This window comes from Camelus ferus, chromosome 3 (assembly GCF_009834535.1).
Source record: "Camelus ferus isolate YT-003-E chromosome 3, BCGSAC_Cfer_1.0, whole genome shotgun sequence".
NCBI lineage: Eukaryota > Metazoa > Chordata > Mammalia > Artiodactyla > Camelidae > Camelus > Camelus ferus.
Window position 1 is genome coordinate 55,494,433 of NC_045698.1, and position 23,356 is coordinate 55,517,788.

Consider the following 23,356-nt stretch of genomic DNA (forward strand, 5'->3'; position numbering starts at 1 on the left):
CAGTGACTATATCATGAGATGTGTAGAAATGTAAATAAAACTGGCAAGGTAGATGGAACTCAGGACTTAAGTGCTAAGCTGATTTATTTGGACTTCTTTTATGAATGCAACAAGGAACTGTTAAACACTTTGAGCCAACGAATACCATAATGAACAGTGCTTTAGGAAAATCTCTCTGGAAACCATATATCTGATGGAGGGAATGTTTATAGATTGGCATTGAAACTGGGTGGATATTACAGTAGTCCAAGAAGAGTTATCTGAAGAAGAACAGTGATTATAAGTGTGAGTGTGATTGAAAAAAAAGGAAGGGTTGGATTGAGTAACACTTAAGGTTGCTGTCCTCTTACTACCAAAGAACTGGGAAGCCTCAAAAGTTATTAAAAGCTGTTTGTTAAACATTGTCTTTATAAAAGTAAGTCATCTGTCTTGCTTTAGAAGTCAGCCTACCACAAAAGCTGGGTAAACAAAACTTGGTGGTCGTGGGCATCGACTTCCCAAAAGACTGGGAAAGTGTCCTCTGTCAGGCTGGCGTATTTATACACGCAAGTATACAGATATATACTCTGTTAATTTTATATTATTGTACTTCATCTATTCAATTTTTTAAACTTAATTTAGCATTTGGAAAGTATTTTAATCAGTAAGCTATGTCCAAATCACATTTTAAGAAAGATTGTCATTCTGGAAGGAGTGCTATAGCCTCTGAAAGCCTTCCTTGATGCAGGCGGAGTTCTTGTTAGGTCCAAACACAGGAAATATTCCTTTTGGACATATATTTGCATTTCTGTCTAAAGTTAAGAGATTTTTCTCACCTGGAGGTACGTGATATTCTACTTATGGACTACAGAGAAAATCAGCTTTCTCACTGTCATAATCTGTTACGGATATGATGCTGATTTTAAAAAGTGTTTTGCCTAGGGCCGAAATATAAGACTTTGTAGAAATTTCCAGACTATGGGGGTAAAATAGGAATTCTATTCACAAATGAATTCGGCAAACTAATAAAGTTATGAAATAATGATATAAAACCAAACGGACATCTATATCCCTATTTCAAGGAAACCATGAAAATAATATTTTTTTATTTATGGAAGTTTATTTTTGGTTAAGCAATAAATGGCACCATATAAAGCATAGAAACTTAAAGAATATACATCATCTGTTCTTCAGTACTATGTGTGCAAATAAGACAAATGAAAATCTCAGTATTCTTACTGAATAATAAGATGGTCTTTAATGTCTAAAGTATGCTTTTGGAATCTTCCATATAAACTGTTAAGAGCATACACCAGGAACTTCTAAAGAGGAAAATAACCCAGTGTAGGAAAGAAAATTGAGCACTACAGATTATCATTAGACATAGCTACAGCCCTCTGCCTTTTATTTCCCCTTTAATGTAATAATGGAATACATACTGTGTGCCAAGCACTGTGCTTGATGCTGCGGCTACATCACCAAACAAGATAGACCATGCACTTCCCCTCTGGGAGGTAGAAACCAGTCAATGCATAGTGATATACAGTGTGATCATGACGCCATATGATATGAAAGGTTCAGATGCACTTGGAATGTCTAACAGAAATGAATACTAGAGGTATGCACAAAAGAAACAAAGTAAAAATTATTACCTATTTTTTGTTAACCCTGGATAGACACACAGATAAGTGACTTGCAAATGAGAAAATACATTACATTTAATAGAGTTAAAAAATTAACCTCCAAAATTGGGAATTAATGTAAATCAACAGTTACAAAAAAGAAAATATTCTATAACAAGCATGATACCTGGCACATAGTAGGTACTGTATAATCATTAAGTAAATGAAGTAATAAACAGATCATATCTATAATGAGGTAAAGGAAATATTAAGTAGATCTCACATGGTCAAATCTTCCCCTTCTTGGTAAATGGTTCTATCATCTACACAGTAACAAATGCCTGAAATTAAGAGTCATCCTTAACTCCTCCCTTCCCTCATCCCCACACCCAGGCCAACTGCTCATCTAATACTTCCTGCCTTTTAAAATAGCTCTTAGACCCTAATCACTTGTTGCCTGCTTCTCCTGCCAGTGAAACCACAATCATAGTTTACCTAAGCACTGCAACCTGCTCCTTTTTGGTTTCCCCATTTCACTTCTCCAACCTCTGATCCATTCTCCATGTAGTAAACTTTGGAAAACAGAAATTAGATTATATCTTTATAGTTCTCCCCATCTCTCCCAACTTCCTATACTTTCCCTAAAATATTCCAGTGACTTCCCACTGTACTTCGAATCTGAATCACCACTGTGCTCTGAATGACCTTACCCCTGCCTCTTGAAACTGATTGTGTGATTTATTCGTTTGCTTAAGAAAGATTTGGGGGACATAGACACATACAGTCAATTCTCACCACAGCAGTTACATTCTATAAAGTCACTGTGAATGTGGAATTAACAAATACTGACTCGTTGTCCCTAGGGGAAATAAAGAGTTAGATTTCTGGAGCCTTTCGTCACATTTTTCTCAGCCAGTCAATACATAACCTGGTGTTATGTATGTTTCTGTTTAAAGACACTGTGTTTGATACATATTGTTGATTCATTAACATTGAACTCATGCCCAATAGCACTATAATTCATACCTGAACGAAGCTTATCAAACACACTTATTTTCTCCTGTAAGGTACATCATAGCCTTCTTGTTCTTGGGAACATTAGGCAGCACATTAGTTCTATACTTGGAGGCCATTTAAAAAAGCAAAATCACCAATAAAAAGTACAAAAATGAAAAAAAAAAGGCACTAAATACACTGCAAAAAGGACACTTCTTTAAAGTGTGAGAGATGAAACTGGAAGGCACAACATTGTACCACCTTGGTTGGGCACATGCACTTAATGGACTCTTTTTTTTTTTTTTTTTTTTTTGCTGCTCTGTGCATGTGCATGTCTGAAGGTGACTGAGAAAACACCTTAAGTATTGATTTGGGAGTTGGAAATAAATTTTAGCAAGTAGATGAATTTGAAAATACAGAATTCACAAATAATGAGGATTGACTGTAGTTAGTATTTAAAGCCATGGAATCAGAGAAAATTCTAAATAAATGATACCCAAGGTTGAGCCCTAGGATTGTTGCTTCAGGATTTGGGGGTTAGGTTCTACATACATCACCAATGAGAGGCCAAGCTCTATTACACAGGAGGAAAATGAGGTGATTATGATTTAATAGAAACTAAAATTATGTTTCAAGAAGGAGGGTCAACTCTCAAACACTGCTGAGAAATCAATAAGGACAGAGATGCTGCTGTAAGACGCTAGTATCTGTGAATTCTATGTTTCTATCATATGTTGTTTGAACTCTTTGTACATACTCTGTATTACACAGGGTGTAGAAATACCTTCTATCATTTTCTATAATACTTTTATAAACAATGATAATATTTATCAGTGAGCCAGTAGAAAGTCCCATATTTAAAATAGGGCTGTTTGGAGGAGACAGGTTTTCTAATACAAAATTTATTCAGCAAATAATTTGAAGGCCTCATATTTGCCAGGCACTGTCTTAAGTGTTACAACAGCAAACAAACAAATTTTTGACTAAGAACTGAAGTCTTAGTCAAAAAAGAGAGATCTTGATCTCATCACAAATTTCAATTCCTTTTCAGAGTCCTGTAGCATGTATCTTTGGAAGTTTAGAAAAACATGTTTAAAAAAAAAGGAAGTATTTTTGGAAGGAGGCAAAAGTAAGAGGAAGGAGGAGAAAAAGAAGAAAAGAAGAAAGGGAGGGAGGGAGGGAGGGAGGGAAGGAAAGAGTCTCAGTATTGTGATATCCAAAGGTTAAAAGTTTATTTTTCTGGTTGTCTGGTGGGGTCTTATGAATATTTGCCAAATCCTCCTTGGGAGGGTTACTATTAATTATTTTTCATGATTTAAACTTGCTATTGTATTTTGAAAAATCACCTCCTAACTTTAATCTGAAGGTTATCCAAGTCAGTGGTGTTTGATGATATGTCATCTACAACTCATCTCAGAATTTGGGCCCACAATGATCAAGTACGAGGCACTGTACCATTCCTTGTTCTCAAGAAGCTAGCAGCTAAATCGGATATGTAAAAAGAGAATTTCTATATAATGTAATAACTTTGAAAATACAAATATGCACAGGCTGCATAGAGGAAAGCAGAAGGGATTTTATTTAGCTCTTTATAATCATCTGCTGACTCAAATGCATTCCTGGATTGTATTTCAGAGACGCTCTCGTAGCTTGTCTTTTCAGTGAACCCAATTGAAATTTTCTTTTTGTTAAAGTCTGCTGAAAGCTTGAAAACTGATTTCTCTTGGCAATTATATTGTATTACTTAATTTTCTACTGTCTTTAGCATTTTTCTTTAAACCTTCTTTGTAATTGTTGTAATTCTATTCTGTATTTCAAATAATTTATAATAATAGGATATCCAATCCAGTGACTCATTCAGTCTGAAATTTAGGGATATCGTAGATCACTAATTTACTCTAGAATCTTACATTTATTACTTATTACACTCCTATTTGGATTCCAAGCAATAAAGGGAGCATTAATGTGGATCATCTAAAGTAGCAGACAACAATTCTTTTCTTCCTGTTTCCTTGTCATTTCATTCACTTGTTTCAGATAATTATTGTGTTAGTATTAGAATGGAATTTATTGATTATCTAATCCAAAATATATGGCCATGTAACCTTTACATAAATATTTTGTGGGGCAGAAGTCTTACCACTTTAATTGAAAGCTCATTTCACACAGTGATGTCCACCCTTTAACTCTAGTTCTGTCTCTGTGTCATATCAGATAAAGTCGCTCCGATAGAGTGGATTTGTGTTATAAGTGCAAACAACTTACGCACTTTCACCACACACTTCATCCCCCTCTTTCACTATGAAAAGGGGCAGAGGAGAGAGAGGGAAAAAAGAACAATTTAAAGAGTGATGGGCATTCTACTCAAACACGCCCAGGAGTGAATATCAAGTAGGAAACATACCTCCTTTCCCCGAGTTCCTAGTATTCTTCCATGAGATGAACAGCACATTTAAATAAACTTTTTCCAAACAACTGGACACTAAACATAAGGTAACTATATTTTCTACTGCTCGATGGAAAACAAATAACCATTTATCAAAATAGGAGGAAAACCCCAAGATGCTTCACCAATTGAAATTAGTACATCATGATGGAGTATAATATATTTCTAAGGATTTTTAAGGATAATTTGATTTTCACATCAAGGCCTACCATCAGAACCCAACCCCTAAACAAAATATCACTCCATTTAATTTGGAGACCATTTCATCCTCTGAGTTTTCACTTCTTCAGGCTAGAAGAGCCTAAATTTATCAACAGCCCCCAAGTGTAACATGGTTTCACACTATCAGTCTCTTGGTTGGGGTTGCTTTACATTGAATGCATGTAATTTGGCAGTGTTTCATTAAAGTCATGTTCCCAAAACCTGCTTGTATCTCAGATGTGGTGTGATATCTACAGAGAATAATGGGACACTTCACTCTGTGAATATGAAATTGCTGTTACACCTTTCACTCCTGAGAATGAAAAATTCCCCATTTTGTTTTTGAAAACCTACTTAAAAGATAAGTACAATATGGTCCAGAATTTCCTAAACTTCAGCTGTGCGTAGGCCACCATATTGATTTGCATTGTATCTAAGTTTTGCCACCTCCTACCATGATTTTTACCACTTCTTGGTAATACTTGCGCTGTGAGTTAACTACCTATTAAGACCCTTTACTTTTTACATTAAAGAAGCTTATTTAAAGAAGCTCTACTTTCTTTTTTTTTTTTTAACATTTTTTATTGATTTATAATCATTTTACAATGTTGTGTCAAATTCCAGTGTCGAGCACAATTTTTCAGTTATACATGAACATATGCATATTCATTGTCACATTTTTTTCTCTGTGAGCTATCATAAGATCTTGTGTATATTTCCCTGTGCTATACAGTATAATCTTGTATATCTATTCTACAATTTTGAAATCCCATCTATCCCTTCCCACCCTCCGCCCCCTTGGCAACCACAAGTTTGTATTCTATGTCTATGAGTCTATTTCTGTTTTGTATTTATGCTTTCTTTGTTTGTTTGTTTGTTTTTAGATTCCACATATAAGCGATCTCATATGGTATTTTTCTTTCTCTTTCTGGCTTACTTCACTTAGAATGACATTCTCCAGGAGCATCTATGTTGCTGCAAATGGTGTTATGTTGTCGGTTTTTATGGCTGAGTAGTATTCCATTGTATAAATATACCACATCTTCTTTATCCAGTCATCTGTTGATGGACATTTAGGCTGTTTCCATGTCTTGGCTATTGTAAATAGTGCTTCTATGAACACTGGGGTGCAGGTGTCTTTTTGAAGTAGGGTTCCTTCTGGATATGTGTCCAGGAGCGGGATTCCTGGGTCATATGGTAAATCTATTCCTAGTCTTTTGAGGAATCTCCATACCGTTTTCCACAGTGGCTGCACCGAACTGCATTCCCACAGCAGTGAAGGAGGGTTCCTTTTTCTCCACAGCCTCTCCAGCATTTGTCATTTGTGGATTTTTGAATGATGGCGACTCTGACTGGTGTGAGGTGATACCTCCTTAAAGGGAAAACCAGTATCACTTGAACATAAATGTAAAATTTAATATAAAGTTAATGAATACAATAAAATACGATTTGTTACCCGAACACTCTGCACCTCAGTATAGTTCTCTCTCTCTGGTAAAAGGCCTACCCGCCATCAGCTTCTTGAGAGAGAGAGCACTGATTTTACAGCTGTAGTAGCTGTTGTTGCTTCGCAGTCAGGATTCGCCACGTAGCTTCCTTCTAAGAGCATGCCGTAGATTAAATCGTTAGCTATAGACTAGCACCCTAACTCAGTTGCTGTGTTAGGGGACAAGCTGTTTAATCACTCTGAGCCTCAATATTCTAATTTTTAAAATGGGGGTAGTAATGCCCATTTCATTAAAATTTATGAGGTGAGAAATGTAATGTGCTAGGCACTGGTAATGCTCAATATTGGTTACTACTGCTGCTCTGTTCTTGTTCATTTTATTTTCCCCTTCCAGTTGTTTCGGTTTGAAGGCAAGTTGTCTTCCAAGTTAATTACTTATGGTAAAATTATACTATGAAAGCATATTTGTTTTATTATGTTTAATAATTTATAGTCTAATAATTTTTATCATTGGAAATTCTTGAATAATTGTAGAGTGACCAAAGATAAATTTAGAAGTGTTATGTTGTGTAACGTTGGTACCTTGCTTGCTGGTACTATGTACCTTGAGCATAGTCAAATCATAAACATCTTTTCAACAAATATTTGCTCAGTAACTTGCACAAGCCAGGCCCTGATCTAGGCACAAAGGATATGGCGCTGAACAGAATAGCTGTAGTTACATTCTAGTGGTATGAAATAAACAAAAAATGTACAAATGAACAAATTGCATCAGATAATAAACAAGAGATATGCAGATAATTAAAAGAGGATGAAGTAAAAGATAGTGATGAGATGGTTCCCCTTTATATAAAGTGATCATGGAAGGTCTCTCTGAGGAACTGATATTTAAAATGGAACTAAATGGCAAGCAGACATCCCTGCAAAGACTAGGATAAAATAAGTAATGCAAAGGCCCTAAGGTGAGTCAAACCTGGCATATTGAAGGAATAGAAAAATGGCCCTTGTAGTGGGAGAGCGAAGGAGTGGTATGTAACATAAATATGTGGTCAATGAAATGGATCCAGTCAGACCCTGCAGGGCTTTGAGGGCTAATATTCTTTGAATTTTATTCATGGTATTAGGGTAGATTTTAAGGAGGGAAATGACATGGTCTGACATTTGTTTTAAAAGACTGCTATGACCACTATGTGGACAATGGATGTGGATGTGTGGGTTAATGAAAACAGAAAATCAGGGGGGTTCACATTCATCCAGGCAAAAGTCAATTGTGACTTAGGCTATCTGAGGGGGATAGTGAGAGTTCCTGGATCTTGGGTATGTTTTAGCAGTGAGGTTGCCAGGACTTGCTTCTAGGTTCGACTTAGGAGAATAAGGGACAGAAGGGAATGGGGAGGATTCCTATGTTTTTTGCTTGAGAAACTAGGTGAGTAGTGCTGTTTTCAGACACAGGAAGGACTAGGAAAGAAGCTGGTTTGCAGAGCAGAAAAATAAAAAGTTCTGTTTTGGCTAGGTTATGTTTACAATACTTAGCAGACATCAAAGCAGAGATATCAAGATATATGATTCTGGAGTTCCTGGAAGAAGTGAGGTCTGGAGATAAAGATTTGAGAGTCCTAAACATTTGGGATTTATGGCTATGATCTTAAAGTGAGAACAGTCAGAATGGGTGAGTGTTTCTCTTCAGCGGTGCTTGAGTGGTTCCTAATGTGGAGCTTTAAACAGTAAATTCAGTAAACGTAAAGATAGATAGATAGATAGGATTGTAGTGTCAGAGTTCCAGGCTTTATTCATTAAGAGATTATAACATCCATGGAAAAATGAATTCATTCCGTTTTTGGTTATCTGTTTTAATTATGCCTGTATGTAACAGCCAAGTAATTATTTTCTGGTCTCTCAATTCATTTGAACAATTTTGTTATTTATTTCTGGCAACTTTAGTATTATATCAGAACTGGATTTTAAAATATATATAGTATTGAGGCAAAAGTTCCAAAAAGACATAATTATTTCATTGAAATCACACTTTAATCGAGCTAATTAATTCATGTATTGAATCAAAAGAATTTGTTAGGATCCTCTTAAGTCATAGATTCTAACTTCACCGTCCAGCCAGGTAGAGAAAACAAAAGATACATGAAACTATAATAGAGCAATTATTTGGGTGACTGTGATTGTCATTAGTTCTATTCACTAAATATTTCCAGCTCTCTGCCATCTGGGCCATGGTAAAATTGAACTTCATAGCTGTAGCTGAGTAAGGCTGTGATTCTAGTTCTCACTAGCCAGTTTTGATTAAATGCATCGTATAATTTCCGAGCCAGAGAGCTTTCTTCCCCTCTGCCATGGTGACTGGCAATGTTGGTAGCTGTCCTGTCATCCAAGGTCCTAGAAGAAGGATACCACAGAGTGGAGCCCCCAAGCCACTGCTGATGAGCATATGGCACTAATGAGAAATTAAAGCTTTGTTGTTTCAAGTCACTGATTTATTGGCGTGTTTGCTACTGCAGTATAACCTAACCTATTCCAATCGACAGAATACAGGGACTTGTCCACATATAGCATATTCTTAGTACCATCACATTATTGTATAAAAAATAACCACAAGACAACAGTGGTTGAAAGTTCAATGTACTGCTACCATGAAGTGAACATTGGTACCTTTACCATAAGCAGAGTAGAAGCTCAGAATAAACCACTGTTTAGCTACATTATTACAAACTCACAAATATATAACATAGTTCTGGATGTTACTATTTGGAAGTTCTGTTTCCTCTCAGTACCAATGTAATCGTGTAATAGAGAAACTTTAAGACAACTACAGATTCTTCCACAATTTTGCAAACAAATTAATATCTTGTTTAATAAAGAAAAATATAGCATTTTCAGCTTTTTCTCAAGCCGGTAGTAGGGGTAGATTTTATTATTCACAGAGCTATTTAACAAATGCTCTTTTATAAATTCATCTTGTGCCAGTCAGGCAAGTAGAGTCCAGCGCCCATCCAGAAGGTTAAGAGAAAAAACACTCAGAGATTTGACATCACTTCACCCCACCTAATGATTTCACTTTCCATTTGACTTGCTTGTTGTCTGGCTCAGTTATACACTGAACTAAAAAAATGTACTAAACAAATTAAAGCTATGGTCTTCACTTGCACTAAGTACTGGGAGATTAACCACACGCAGATGATCCAGAAACATATAAATTGAGTAATTTTCAGTCATAGAATTTTTGAGGTAGGACTAGAGTAAGATAGTCCTTTCTGTTCCTTGGCCAAATACTCCATGATATCTTCAGCCATTATTTAGCTGTAAACTGACATAGAATGTTAGCCAAATGATTCATGGTAGATGGGTTTATTTATTCATGATCAGTGTCCATGCCCACTGTCTATCTCCTCATGATTTCTCTGTATATCCTCTTTCCTGCAGTTTATTTTAGTGTATTGTTTGCCTACATTACATAAATAATACCCATAGGAAAAAAATTCTAGTGTTTCAAGGTAATGTTTGCAAAGAATCCCCTGTTCCTTATTAATTGCAAACTAAATAATATTCCACTCGAAAAGGCATTCTGCAGTGCTGATACAGTTATAAAAATATAAAGCAAGGAGGTAGGAGACCTGGGTTCAAGTTTCAACTGTAATGTACTAAACTGTTTGCCTTCTTTAACATCTTTCAAATCTGTCTTTTCCTTTCCACATCCCTGTCACTGCCTTGGTTTAAGCCCGTGTTACATAGCTCCCTTCCAGACTTCACACAGCTGCCAGAGTGACCCTTCTGAGATGTTAATCACTTCAAGTCTTTTAATGAGTCCCTACAGTTTTCAGGATAAAGTCCAAACCCCTTCGCTTCGTACACAGAGCCTTTCATGAGCTGCCCCCAGCCTAACTCCTTCGCCCTGAGGGTGTAAACTGCCAGGATGTTAGCAAAATTCAGCTTACATATGTGTTTGCTCTTGTTTGTACCATGGTTTCTTAAGAACTTGGTGCCAACACTGATTTAAAAATGGAGAGATTTCTGGCTTCCCTTCATATTGTAAAATTATCCCTTCACATGGTGACAATTGGCTATACTGACATTTTCTTTTCAGAGAGGACAGTCACTCTTTAATTTACCACAGATTTCACTCGTGAACTTTCACCTGTTTATGTAGCTCAGGGGCATTTGAGTTTTAATCCCCCAGTGGCCTTCTCTCTAGCCACATTTTAAGCTTTATCGTTTATGGCACTGAATTATGCCAAGGTCTTCCAAAGTTTCATGCTTATCCTTACCTGGAATGCATTACTGCCTTTCCATTTCTATATCTCACTGACCTATTCATTTCCTTCAAAGTACAGTACAACTTGTCTTCAGAAAAATCATCCAACCTGCTCTTCTCCTTCTCTGCCTTATTCCCTATAACATCTATCACAAAGCATGGTATTTGTTGATTTATTTGTCAGTATCCTCACTAGGCTATAAATTCACTGGGACAGAAACAATTGTAATTTGTCTTTGTTACCATTTGAGCTCTTGAGAAGCCACTGTGGGTCTCAGTATCAACATCTATAAAATGATGAGCATACATTAGATCATCTCCAGGGTCTCTTCTTATTTGAAAGTCTGCTCTATCCTGTTCATTGTTGGGAATCTGGGGTCAGAAGCTGCTTTGAATAGACTTTAACCAAAGCTCAGATACATAATAAACAAGACTTAGGGTAAGGCGTATGGTGTCCTGGGGCACCAAGTAACAAAGGTAATTCCCTCTGAAGGTGACTGTATGCTTTGGTTGGTCAGTCCTATATAGAAGCTGACTGCTTGACAGATCATTGTCCAAAGACAGCAAAAGGCTAATCCATTAGGCATTTGGTGACATTTAATAGGAAGGATTTATTGGTACTTCAAAGAGGACATTTATTTCCCCTTAGCAGCAACCTATTTGGCATCACGAGGAAGAGAAAGGGAAGATGAGGAAAAATGTCATAGAGAAATAGAACATTTGATTCAAATGTTACAAATGGGGCTAGTTACTGTTAAAAGCAGCACAGAAAATGGGTACCTCCTGATGGTGTCAAATGGTTTGGGACAAGACAATCCTTAAAGGAGTTGGTGTGACAATGAATGCCTTAAAACCATTTGACTCAGAAATTTAGCCTCCAGGAATTTATCCAATGGAAATAACCACGAACATATACAAATATCTGAATGTTATTTGTAATAGCAAAGTCAAAACAAATAAACAAAAAACCCATGGAAAGAATTTAAATGTCTAACATTAGGAAATTGTTTAAGTCAATGGTTTTAAAAGGATACTTCTGGGTGTAGGGCATAGTTCAGTGGTAGAGTGTGTGCTTAAGCATTCACAGGGTCCTGGATTCAATCCCCAGTACTTCTGTTAAAAGATAAACCTAATTACCTTCCCCCCTCAAAGAAAAAAAAATAATTTAAAAGGATACTTCTTAGAGTCCAGGGCTCCATGGGATTATGTTGATAACCACATCAGAATAACCCTGGCTCTTCATCACCATTTCAGTCAGAGAATTCTCATTTTTAGTCCTTGTACATATTAAGGTTATATGTAAGATTTTCTTTAGGGAAAAAAAAGATTCTGCTCATAAAAGTTTGAAAACCACTGGATTCAATAAATTATAGTAATTGATGTAACAACAGATAGGAAACAGGTATGTTAACAGCTCAGGTTATCTTTGCATAGTGACTATAAATCATTCTTTTTCTTACTTGAGTTTGTCTCTGTTTTCTACATTGTCTTCAGGTAACATGTAATTATTTATGTAACCAAACGAAAAAATAGTCTTTGAAAAAAAGAATTACTTGACAGCAATAAATAGTCCACAAGTCACTGAAATTTCCCAGGTTACCATTTTTGGCATTCAAATCATATCAATTCATTTGTAAATCTGCTAACATTATGAAATTTTTCCCATGAAATATATCATAAGTTGTAGAGAACACTGAAGTGACAGTTCAACCTCCTCATTTTGTATTTGGAGAAACTATGATCCAAAATGTTTCAGGATACTGAAACTAGAGCTGGGAGCCTGTGGTCTTCTGATACCATGTGACTTTTTCTGCTGTTCACCTGATTTGTAGAATGGATAGTTATAATGTTCATTTCTCTCATTTTGTCTGCTTAATGGGAGCATCTATGATTGTATTATTTCTTACTTTTTCCTCTGAGTGAAAACTAATTTTTTTGAAGTACCAGTGGTCAGAATTTCTCTTTTTAGAAAAATTGGCACGAACTATAGGACATTAAAATGGGTCCTAAAACTGTCATATGACTCATTGTTCTGATTTATACAATTAGAATTTTATAATCTACGTTATTCTACTAATTCATTAAATACGTATGTTTACTCAGATTTATAATCTGGAGTTGGACAAAATTGACCTCAAATAATTCTTACAGTTTGCCTTCACATTTGGCATCTGAAAGGTAGACATTAGATACATGTTCCATCTGCCCCACCTTCCTTCTCAGACATGAGTGTACTCGGAAAGCCCTCTGACTTAGTTGTATTTTGGGATCTTAACTCATCTCTGAGTTATCTTGCTGTGATTACACTGATACCCCCCAAGATGTAATGGCTTTTTGTAATATATTTTACTTACATGTATGTATGTCAGTATTTTCCCACATTTCTTTCTTGTTTTAATGTTGAGAAGTGAAAATTGGGTAGCCCTTTGAACTTGGAGATGTTGAAGAAATAATGTGAGGTAATGTGTTTCAAATCAAGGAAATTGGAAAGGTTGAGAAACATCAGTCTTTCCCCCAAAATCTCCACCCCGGCCCCCCAAAATGTGAGTAATTTATGATGAAAAGCAATCAGAACAAATACAATAGCAGTTTTTAGTTTGAGTGAAGGTCATATTGTTTGTTATTTTTAAAAAAAAAACTAGAAATGAAGGGGGCTTTGGAGAGCATTCTTTTAAAACTGTTTCTTCCAAGAATCTTAATGTCTGAAAATATTTAAAATACGGACCTTTTAGGCTTGTATTTTCTAAAGAACATTTTGCTTAAAAGAATTGTAACTTAAACTAAAATTTTTCTTTGAAATTCAGAAATATTTATTTTGGTTTCCTTCATTGTTTCTGGAAATTCTGTTTTGGTTTATAAAACATAGGAATAGCTAACACTTTAAGCAAACATTCAAAACTCCAGTGTGAGAAATTATTGACTGTGCAATTAAGGATACACGTATGAAGTTAGACTACCAAATAGTGTTATTACAATGACAATTTTTAGTGCAAACCCTGTTGTGCTTATATAACACATGACTCAACATACCCCCCCCAAAATGCTTTCAATGTACAAATGACAACTATATTCGGTCAGGTGTGGCAAAGACTTGTGGTAAAGTAAAATGCTGCTAATTTCCCAAATTAACTTAAAAAAAAATCCCTTGGGAAGTTAATCCTAGGATATGAGTTTTCCAGATTCCTGGAAATAATTTATACAGTTGTTTTTACTAAACTAATTCCTTTGAATACCACAAGAAGTAGATTTGGGATAAATATTAAAATGTTTTAAAATGTCATAGTTTTGCAATCTCTTCAGATTTAGTCATTCTCATTGTTTTAATACATTAAGACTGCTGCTCATTTACTCTAGAATCAGGCACAGAAGCTCACAGAATTAAAAACCAAATCAGATTTGTAAACAATCAGTTTAATAACTTGAACTTACATGCAAATTTATTTTCTCATGATTACATCTTTGCGCTTCCAATGAAGAATTCAAAGCTAGGAAAGACTATGCCACTAACTAAAAATTTCACTATTGAAATATTCTTGTGGCACTGCTTGGTTAAAATTTCAAGTTAAACACCTATAGTATATATTTCTAGAATAGTAGCACTACCTGATTTTATTTTTCAGATAATAGTTAAGAAATAATATTGTAGTTATATATAAAACAGTATAGCTTTGAAAGCACACACACTTACTACTTCATTTAGTTTTTACACAAAACCTATGAGAGAGGGAGATGGAAGATTATTCAGAAATGAGGTTAGTGAAGTTAATGACATACCCCAAATTTCATGGCTATGCACAGGTTCATACAACCTGCTGTGTCATTATTTTCACTAATCTTTAGCCTCTATAAATGAATATGTGTACCCCAGAATTTCTTACCACTTAGTAAAAGCAAGTTGAAAGATTGTTCGTACATTATAATGGCAACTAGGAAAAAACAGAACAGAAAGTAGAAGTATTTTCTATTGGTACGTAAAGGTTTTGAAACACTGGTTAATAATGGCTACCTCTAATTATGGTGAGGGTTGGAATTAGAGGCTGGGGGTAAGTATCTCAAAGGAGATTTTAGCCTTATCTGAAGTACAGTCTAAATACATTCATGTATGACTTGTAGAGTTAAAATAAAATAAATTTTTTAAACTGTAAAGAACGTACAGGTGGATTCTGGGAGTTATTGGACTATACCAGGAAGTAGAAGGAACAGATAGGTAAATGGGGGAGTTGCTGTGGTTTTGTGAATAAAAACAGGTCATTACACTGTCTTTGGAATCTCTTTGTAATAGTTTCGTAGCTTATTTTGACCTACTGGCTGACGGAAACAACAGAGTTGAAAGTAAGCATCTTTTTCAGAATTATTCTAATTTGTTCGTAGTTTTGGGAAATACTCTGCAATCAAAGAGAAATTGGCTGTGGTGCTATATTGTGCAACAAATTAATATCAGTCAAAGTAGGGGGGGAATGTTTGTTTCATCACAATAGCCTTGGTAAATTAAAAGTAATAAATTTAGTTGAAAACCATGAGTCTGTTCTTGTAATTCTGCATTGTATAATTTTTCCTGGTCCTGTTGGTAATTCCTTTGGGCTTTATTCCGAGGGGCGGCGGCAGGGACTATGATTACCTCCGCTTTCACTCCACCCTCCTGGAATGTAGCATCTGATTTACAAAAACGAAAAACATGACTTTTCACAGGAGCTCATTATTACTTTTTTTCAAAGTTTGAATCAGAAGTGAGATTAGTGTATAATATCCCCTGCCCTTGGCGTGTGTTTCTTTAGAAAAACCAGAGGATCCAGCCCTTAATTCCTGGTTACTAAGATAATATCCATAGCTGGGTGAGGCTCTAGAGATGGAATAATTTGGCACAACACATCTCTGACTGGAATCTAAATGTGGCTCTTGGGACCAATGGACTATGAATTGGTCTGTCTGTGTGAATTTCAATGTCCTTTCGCAACTAATCAACTTCATGTCTAAAGTCTCTGAAAGAAGCTCCCTGTTACAGTTCTTCTCTGACCTTTTTGATTCACACATTCGCTTTTCTGTCTGACAGTTTGTCACCTTTACTCCTTACCCAAAGCAAGCCACAGTGGTTCTCTCCCTCACTTAGCGGCTCTCTGAAGTGATTCTCTAGGATCTGCTCTTTATAATATAGGCAACCCTCTACATTTGTGAGAACGGTAGTAATGTGAGCAATAATAACAGCAGCCATTATTTAGTTAGCACCTACTATGTTTTCACCATTCATCACATAGATTCTCTCTAGTCATTGAAACAGTTGTGCAACTCTAATTATCCTTATTGGGCTCATGAAGAAACTGAGATACAGGGAGCTTTCCTGAAGATATGGCAAAGAAAGGATATAGACCCGTGTCTAAATAGTATACTCCAAAACAAGCCTGCCTAACAGCAAATCTCAATCTGTAGTGTTAACAGTGAAATTCCAATGAACACATTTCTACCAAAGTCAGTTTTGCCGAGCCTCACAGTTTCCTGTTAATTTTAATGTTTGCTGTAAATTAAACAGTTTTCAAATTATTGAAAGGTAGTTGATATTATTTTTCCTGGTGTTTTTCTGCTTCAAAGACTATATTAAATGCTATTTTCAGATATTTATACTAGTCTGATTAGCTGCTAGTCACATTTCTATCCTAGAAATCGTTCAGAAAAATTGTCCATCACTGACCTCTGTTCTTCAGTAGCTACAATAGTGTCAACACAAAGTCAACAACACTGATTTTAAAAAGTGGATTGAGTTCTATCCATTCAAAATCATGTCTTGGTTAAATAACAGTTAAGAACACAGGCTTTAGAATCATTAGCTCTACTACCTACCAGCTTTTTTGACCTCAGGCAAATTAATTCATGTCACTAAACTTCATTTTTCTCCTTTGTTAAAGGACATAAGAGGTCATAGCTGATAGTTTGTTGTTTGTTTGTTTCCTTCTGTTTTTGTGTTGAATGAGATAATCCACGTAAACACATAGCATACTACATATGGTAACAAATACTTCTCTTTCTTATGTAATTTTTATTTGAAACTAACTGTTTAAAATTTGTAATTTTGTAGTATAGTGACTTAACACACTTGATATGATAAACTGTGAACATTTGTGATATAGATCATAAAACTTTATAAGGTTTTGGTGAAAGTTTTTTTTTTATTCTTAGCTAGATTTCAAATGCATACTAATGTGCAGTGTATATCTTGAAACCCTTATAAAAAGTCTTCCTTAAAAATTTCTTAATTGATAGTCAAATTGAATTAAGCAAAGAACTCATGGTTTCTTCCCATTGCTGCTTAGATCAGATGAAAATGAAAAATTATTGAACATCATTAATCCAGTAATTTGAATCATCTTCTTGGTCCTAAATGCCAAAGACCTCAGCTTTGCATTAGTGTCACTGGGAAACCTAAGGCAGAAATGAACAAATACAGAGTTGAGAACCAATAGGAGAGGGGTCTGTGTGTGTGTGTGTGTACCCATACATACACATACACACATTCATTCATACATATATACACACATATGTATATGTGTATATATTATATATATGCATTATGTACATATGTGTATGTATACATACACACACATACACACAATATGTTCCAGTCAACATATTCTTAGATAAGAAATTGGAAAGAACTGCATACATATTAGATCTGTCAGAAGACTTGGTATTCTGCCCATTCACAAGGTTTCAGGGACAATATGAGAAAGAAGGAGAAAAATCTTCTGTGCAAAATTATTTGCAGAATCTTATCCATCTGACAAGGAAATCTGTTTTCAGACAATGTCCAACTCAAGATCCTGGAGCAAAAGGGGGAGAACAGCATAGCTGTCTGGACCTTATTCTACAAATATTCACTCAAGGGGTTCAAAAATAAAGCTGACTTAAATTTGATTAATGTTGATGTTTGATTATTTCAGCCTGACAGTTTATAATTCCATTTTATAATGCACAGTCTTCTTTGCTCTCCTTATAGATGACTCAGAATGGAATCAGACAGGCATCTAGAGTCTAATCATAAAATCATGATATAATCTCATCCATAAAATAGTCAAAAGACTGTGGACTGTTATTAGTGTTTTGACCATCTGTACTTTGTTAAGTTCCTCCCTCAAATGTTTAATTTTCTTATTTGAGCAAAATTTAAGTGAATGAAAAAATTCAGTATTACATAAAATATTTATAGTTTTCAAGGTACTTCCATATATATTGTCTAATATTCTAATTTTTATTCATCTTTTCATAAAACAGCTTTTGGTTTATTGATTTTCTCTGTTATTTTGTTTCCAGTTTCATTGATTTCTTCTCTAATATTTACTATTTCTTTTCCTCTTCTTGCTTTAAGCTTAAATTACTCTTTCATATCTAATTTCCTCAAATGGAGGCTTAGGTTATTGATTTTAGATCTTTCTTTAAGGCTATAAATTTCCCTCTAAGTACTACTTTTCATTCATCCCACAAATTTTAATAAGCTGTATTTTCATTTTCATTTACTTTGAAATTTTTTAATTTCTCTCAGTTTCTTATTTGACCCATACGTTTAGAAGTATGTTGTTTGGAAGTGTTTAGAAGTATAGCACAGGGAACTATATTCAATATCTTGTAATAACTTATGGTGAAAAAGAATGTGAAAACGAATAAATGTATGTTCATGTATGACTGAAGCATTATGCTGTACACCAGAAAATGACGCAACATTGTAAGCTGACTATACTTCAACTAGATATGTATTTTTTTTCTTTTTTTTAAAGAAGTATGTTGTTTAACCTCCAAATACTTTGGAATTTTCCAGCTATAGAGTTTCTGTTATTGACTTCTAGTTTATTTTTATTATGGTTTAAGAATATACTTTGTATGATTTCTGTGGGTTTACCTGTGTTAAGGTATGTTTTATGGCCCAGTTAAAAAAAAAAGAAAAGTCTATCTTTGTGAATGTTACCTGTGAGCTTGAGAAGAGTGTGTATCCTGCTGTTGTTGGATGCAGGATTCTGTAAATGTCACTCAAGGTGATCGATAGTGCTATTCAGGCCCACTGTATCCTTACTGCTTTTCTACCTGCTTGATCTGTCAGTTACTTAAATATGGGTATTGAAGTCTCCAGCTCTAACAGCAGATTTGTCTATTTAACCTTTCATTTCTATCAATTTTGCTTCTTATTTTTTGACACAGTTACTAGTTGCATACACACTTAGTATTATTATGTTTTATTGTCTATTACATCTTTTTGTTTGAGAAAAGCATTATTTCTGCTTTGATTTTGAAGGATAATTTCACTAGGTCAAGACTTTTAGGTTGGTAGGCATTTGCTTCAACACTTTAAATATTTCACTCCACTTTCTTTTTGTTTGCGTGGTTTCTGATGAGAAGTCCGCTGTAATTCTTTACTTGTTCCTTTATAAGTAAATATCTTACCCACTCTTGTCTCTTTCAAGTTTTTTTGTCTTTAGTTTTCTGCAGTTTGAACATGACATGATGAGGTGTATGTTTTTTGTTTGTTTTTTCCTGATGTTTTTCTGGCCTGGTGTTTTCTGACCTTCCTGGATATGTGGCTTGTTGTCTGTCTTTAATTTTGAAAAATTCTGAAACATTATTACTTCAAGTGTTTTTTCTACTCTGTTCTCTCTTCTTTATCCTTGTGGTATATAGTGCATTTGATTTCTAGCATTTCATTTTGATTTTTTTCTTGGAGTCTTCATCTCTCTGCTTACATTATTTATCTGTCCTTGTAAATTGTCTACTTTTTCCATGATCACCCTCAACATATTCATTGTAATTATTTTATATTCCCTATGTGATGATTTCAACATCTATCCCATGTCTGAGTCAGGTTCTGATTCTTGCTTTTACTCTCAAGACTGTTTTTTGCTTGCTGTCCAGCATGACGTATAATTTTGCGTTGAAAGCTGGACATGTATTGAGTAATAGGGAACTGAAAAGAAGAGCACTTTAATGTGAGGATTTATGTTACTAAGGCTACAAGCTGTGCTGTATTTAATGTTTATTGCAGCTGTAGGTGTCAGAAGCTTCAAGTCCCCCTGGGCCTCTTGTTTTTATCTCTGCTCTTATCTTTGGGCTTTCCTGAGTACTTCTCCAAGAGTCTGCATCTTCCAGCTCTTTCAACTGGAACCTCCTGGTATTTTACTGACCTATTGGTGTGATGGTATGGTGTAGGAGAAGAACAGTCTATATGTTTATGATTAAATCTCAGTCTTTTAGGGGGTCTGTATCGGGGGCTGTGACTTTCACAAGTGTTTCTCTGGTGTTATGGCTTTTTTTCCTCCCCTCTTAAGTGAAATAAGAAGGAGAGAGGGGGCTGGAGTATGAGAAATATTCTTACCCAACTTGAGAAGAAGTGCAGATCAAGTCTTTTTCCCTGGAGAGTAGGCCTCTGTTATGGAGAGGCTCTGGGCATGTTTCACAAAGATGGCTCTTTCCCTCCCGACTGCTAGACTGCTAGAATCAGGAGAGGATCTCTCTTGGATCTTCACCATATGAACCTGGTAGGATAATTGGAGGCAAAGTCCAGGAAAGGGTAGAGCTTTCTGCACCCCCGAAATTTCTTGCTCTCAGGCTAGTCTACTTCAGCTTTCAGCAAACCGTTAAAATTCCCATTTAACCAGTTTATGGCTCCAGGGGCCTCTACTTTAGGTAAGCAGATCTCAGCTGTGATACTCGGGATCAGCCTGTCTTTCCAGATTTTGGGGTGGTAGTTAGCCCTTTAGCCTCAATTATCTGATTGGTCCAAGAAAAGTTATTGATTTTCAGTTTGTTCAGCTTTACTTGTAAGGATGGCAGTGATGACTTCCAAGCTCTTTACATATCAGGAGTGAAACTGGACATTTGCCTCATGTAGGACATTAAGTTTACTAACCTATAAACAAATGGAGAACTGAAATATTCTTGACTAAATTCAGTTTGCACAATTGAGAATTTATAAAATTGGAATTCTGTATACATTATGTAGAATGATATAAAGTGGATACTTTTATTAATTCTACTTAAGAAAATACAGACTGAAATGTCTATCTATATTTTGTTCATTTTGTAAATATTTATTGCATGATTACTACATTCCAAGTACTCTGATTATATTCTGTACCACGTGATTTACAAAGATTTTCTGCTAAAAATTAATCTTTATTACTAGGACACTTAAAAAGCACATTATTAAGGCTCAAGCTGGCAGTTTCTTGATTGAAAAATAATTGGAAAGAATCTGTTTCACTTTATTACTTGCATAAAAGGAAAATTTTCATTAATTTGTGACTTCTTGTTTAAGAACTCGTGTAGTAATTCAGAGAGTGCAGAGATTTTTTGAATTAGTACAAAGAAGTCTAAGTTCTGCAGTTTTCTGTTCCCTAATCTAAATAAATTGCATTTTTATCCTTTTGTCAACATTCACTATTTAGAGATTTGTAAAATGCTGCAAAATTACCGCCCCTCATGAATGTTGGCAGGTAAAGATGTTCTCTTCCTTAGGCATGATAATAACAGTGTCACTTTTGAAGGGGAAATGTAGTACACTCACAAAATTATTACTTTGTTGTGTTTTGTGTTCATTCAGTTTAGGTAGATTATACGTGTGTTGTCAAGACTTCAAAGTCAGCAGATGAATATGAATAAATCCAGATAGATAGAAAATAAACATTGCCGGTAGCTTTTAATCTCTACACATTTAAGTATGTAGAACACAAACACAGAGTATATTAGTGTATCTTTTTTTTTTTTCTGCAATGTATGAAGGTTTTCAAAAAACAAAGCAGAAATGAGGGAGGCACTCTGATGAGTTGGAAAGCCTAAGGGACAAAATGTTGAAAGATCTGGGTTTTAAGCCCTGGTTAGGCTATAGGTTTTTGTGACTTTAAATGCATTTATTACTCTTTCTTCGTTTTAAAATTTCATCCATAAATGAGAATATTGGATGAGGTCCTTATTAAGAGTAGTCTCAGCTCATTAATTATATAATTCCATGTCATAGTGCACACTAAGATTATGCAGTTGTAAAATTTATTAAATGTATATTTTTTAAGAGATTTGTCTTTTTCCTGTAATGACTTTTGCCTGAGGTTCCTTTCTTTATTGTTTTTTCTTTATTTGGTGTTGGGAAGGTTGAAGAAGAACAATGAAAAATGTAAATATTTTCCCCAAAGTAGAATAGTAATGCTTTCCTTGGATAAAAATGTATTACTGGACTTAACATGCAAGCAAGATGGATAGATGCTTATATAGAATAGTTTTTGGGTCTGCAGAATAGAACATTTTCCCTCATACTTTACCCACCCTCAACCTTCATCCACCCTTGTGCCACAATACTGTTTATGGTTTATTTCTTTCGGTTAAGACAGCTAGACGTATTCTTTAAATTTTGTATACACCTGATTACTTACCAACTCTATCTGCCAAGCCATCTGAATTTATTAGGTGCTCTCCTGTGACTACGGTTTTGGAGGTGCTGAGTGTTGAGACTTTTGACTTGGTAGAAAGAAAAGGAGAAAACAGCTGGAACCTGGGGCGTTGCTCAGGGAGGGTAAATTTTGATCAGTAGATATGAAAGATATATACATATTTAAATTTTTATATTTATGTAAATGCAACACTATATATGTGTATATATATAATTTATATATATGAGGTATAGGGCAAGATGTGAGACTTGAGGACATCCTGTGAAGAAGATAAAGGCGAAGCGAAACTACCGAAGTATGTAGGAAAAGGTGAATTCCATCATTTCTCATAGAGCAGCATCTCAGGGTTTGTTCCTTGAAGTGGTAAAAAGTGTCTGGCAAATAACAGATTCCCTAGCCATGTGCTTTGGGGAAACTTTGCAGGCTGTAGCCCTTCCCTGAGATTTACAGTGAACCTTTGCATGTTAGCCTTATTGAACCAACATTTCCCAAATGTTTTTGAATTTAGAACACGTTTTACTGGAGTGTCTCATGGGACTTTGGAAAACACTTGCAGAGAGCACTTTCTGTTTACAATTATTACTAATTCTAGTAAGTATCCCGCAGAATAATTGGGATTGACTGAATGTTTTTCTGCTGAGGAATTCAGAGGGTTTCATAATATTCATTACCCACAAACTTAAGCTCCAGTACCTAATCTGAAGTAAACCTTTAAGTATTCATATAACTTTCCCACTGTTTGCTTTATGGTAATGAAATGGCATTATTTTACTTATATAAATGACATTTTGAATCGTTCCATATTTCCAAAATTAATGAAATGATTTAATTTCTTTTTGTAAATAAAGTTAATTTAGAATACTGCAAGTTAAACACAGCAGTACACTTTTCTTAGTCTCTTTCTACATCCCACTGAACTGACTGCACAAGCAATTCTCCGCCCACCTCTCCCCCCTTTTTTTTGGCTTAGTTGTTTGATCAATGGCACAT

The 23,356-nt window shown here is 35.2% G+C and overlaps 1 protein-coding gene across 2 annotated transcripts in view; it reads left to right on the forward strand.

Moving 5' to 3' along the window:
- Nucleotides 1-23,356, forward strand: part of XRCC4 (X-ray repair cross complementing 4) — a 225,868-nt gene that overhangs the window by 155,902 nt on the left and 46,610 nt on the right. The window contains exon 8 of one of the 2 annotated variants that reach the window (XM_014554098.2): nucleotides 6,129-6,149. The exons of the other annotated variant lie outside the window; for it this stretch is intronic. The gene's annotated coding sequence lies outside the window, so the exon portion shown is untranslated. Of the gene's footprint in view, nucleotides 1-6,128; nucleotides 6,150-23,356 lie in introns of those variants that run through there. 2 annotated transcript variants of the gene reach the window in all.